The following is a 3,091-nucleotide window of genomic DNA, read 5'->3' as shown; positions in this document are numbered from 1 at the left end:
AACTTTTTTTCTCTTTCCCTAAAATATCCCTTTTTCAAAATCTTTTAATCTTATTTTTAGGGAGATAAGATAGGTAATTAATTTTGAAATTATTTTAGAATAATTTATCATATTTTAAATTTAAATATAATTTTTTTATGTGTATAATTTTTAATTTGTGAACAATGATTCACGCAGTCATTAATATCAAAATTAGTTAAAAATAAAAATAAAAAATAGAATCACCTTGTGATTATGAACAATTGGAGAAGTCAAATCATTAAAAAAAACGCAGAAACAAAACATATTTTATCAAAAGATTTTACAAAGATTATACAGACTCATTAATGCTCTACAATATTTGAACTTGTTAACGACTAATAATAACCTGCTGTTGGCATCACGAATCGGCAGATGGGACAGTAATGGCTAGTCTTGAGCCACTTCTTGATGCAATCCTCGTGAAAAATGTGCGAGCACGGCATGGATACAACTTCACAACCCGCGTAGAAATCTTCGAGACAGATCGAACAACTCTCTTCGTCGTTTTCGCCAGTAGTAGTCTTGATCTCCAAATATTCGTCCATGGAAGATTCTGAAGCCGGAACCATCTCAGAATTGTCCTCTTCCTCCGACAGTTGAGCCGTCAATTCCATGGCAAGATTTTCATCAACATGTCTGTTACATTCCACTAAAACATTGAAGGGAATGACCAAAACATTGTGCTGCGGAGGCATAAACCTCAAGAGATCTTTCGCGACGGCGAATGCGAATTTGCTTAACTTTCGACGGTTGTGATCGTCCAGAGGCCACTGTCCCAGCTCCCGATCGATCATTCGGCATGAATATTCGGGGTCCATGAGTTGTTTGATATCCATACGAACCGATTTTCTCATGAAACTAAATTGAACGTTGTGTCGGAGGACGACATCATCATAGTATTCGCACACGACGAGGTCACAATTAAAATCGATATCCACATGAAATTGAGTTTCACGAGCGGTAACCACATCGTTTCCAACTCTCGGGTCGACCAAGACTAACTCTAAGGGGGCAGTTTCATCCATAATTCAACTTTCGAAGAAGAAGAAAATATTGGGACAAGAAATTTTGGTTTTTGACGAACAAAAAACAGTAGACGAGAAGTGCGTAGGGATTGATAATTTTAAAGAAAAACTAAGAAATATAAATTTTGTTTATTTATGGTTTAAGGGGATTTTATAATTTGTTTGTCATGATTTTTCATCCATACTTATCCAAAATAAGAAGAGATTTTGTGTATCTTGTAATAGGATCCGCCGAATAACTAGTTCTTTAAAATAATTATATTTTTCTTGATATTTTCTTTAGTATTTTTGAAAAATATATATATATATATATATATATATATATCTAATGAAAGATTTCAAAATGGGAGGGGAATTTAAAATAAATACAAATATCTCAATATAATGGCTATTATTAATTTCCTTATATTCTCTATTCGCCTGTCTTTCAAGTTGCTACTTCATTGAATTATAAAAAATTTATTTGAAATTTAATGTGAACACTCGGATTTTCGAAGCAAATTACACAAACAAAAAACCATTCAAAAATATGATTTATCTACAATTAATTAAACTTGGTAGCAACTAACTAGTTGACATCTCGAATCGGCAGATAGGACAGTAATGGCTAGTCTTGAGCCACTTCTTGATGCAATCCTCGTGAAAAATATGGGAGCACGACATGGATAAAACTTCACAACCCGTGTAGAAATCTTCTAGACAGATCGAACAACTCTCGTCTTCGTTTTCGCGCAAAGTGGCAGTCTTGATCTCTAAAGTTTCAATGGAAGAATCTGTAGCCGGAACCATCCCGGAATCGGCCTCTTCCATCAATTCCATGACAAGATCATTTTCATTAGCTCGCCTCTTACATACCACTAAGACCTTGAAGGGAATGACCAAAACATTGTGTTGTGGAGGCATAAGCCTGATGAGAACTTTCACGGCAGTGATCGCGAATTCGGTCAAATCTCGACGGTCATCATCTCCCAGTGGCCATTCACTCAGCTCTCGATTGATCATTCGACGTGAACTTCTGGAGTTCATGAGTCGTTTGAGATCCATACGGACTGATTTGTCCATGATACTAGGTCGCACAGTAAGTCCGTTATCATGGTATTCGCATACGAAGAGGTCGCAAAAAAAATTGAAATCCACATGAAACTGAGTCTCACGGGTGGTGACGACGTTGTTTTCGACTCTCGGTGAAACCACTGACGATCTCTTGGGCGGCGTCATCCATAAATTCGACGTTCGAACAAAAAATTGAATTTTGTTTTGGTTTGCTTTGAAATTATATTGTGGAGAGTGCGATATTCTAGAAGTTTTTATAGGTTTAGTTGAAACTTCGGTTCTTCATTAAATTATAACGATTTGATGCGTCGTAGGATTATGATTTATTTAGTATAAACCAAATCTGTAGATAGGATTCGGAGTGCGAGATATGGTAAGCTTTTCTGTTATTTTTGGGGACAAAAAAAACTTTAAAATTAACACATTTAATTATTTTGGGTGGAAATTTGTAATTTAGGAGTGTTTCCTTAATTAATTCCTGATGATTCGTCGGTTCATATTGGGTTAAAATCAACAAATATTGTCATACTGGGAAAATCTAATGTAATTTGTTTTCAATAAACGAGCAGCTTAAAATTAAATATAATCAAAACCCGATTTTATATTAATGTATTAGTAATACAGAGCTAAAAATTAATTTTCAAGGAAAATATTTTTAAAATTGTAAAAATCTGAAATTAAGATGGTTGATTAAAAAAAAGAGTACATTATGTCAAAACTATAATTATCTAAGAATATTTTTTCCTTCAAATAATTAATTTAAAAAATTTAATTTGGGTCATCCATGAAAAACTATTATTTTTTATGCTAAGATTAATATTTTTTATTGTGAATATCGGTAAGATTGATCTGTACCGTCTCACAAGAGACCTATTCAAAAACATATTCCCTTGATTAAATGAGCTCCAATCAATTTAAATGAGCACAACAAACATTCGTTCGTTAAAAAATAGATATGTTATCCTTATCTTTAAAATTCTATCATTCTTCAT

Source organism: Primulina tabacum, chromosome 12 (genome assembly GCF_025594145.1).
Source record: "Primulina tabacum isolate GXHZ01 chromosome 12, ASM2559414v2, whole genome shotgun sequence".
Lineage (NCBI taxonomy): Eukaryota > Viridiplantae > Streptophyta > Magnoliopsida > Lamiales > Gesneriaceae > Primulina > Primulina tabacum.
This window is presented reverse-complemented; position numbering follows the sequence as displayed.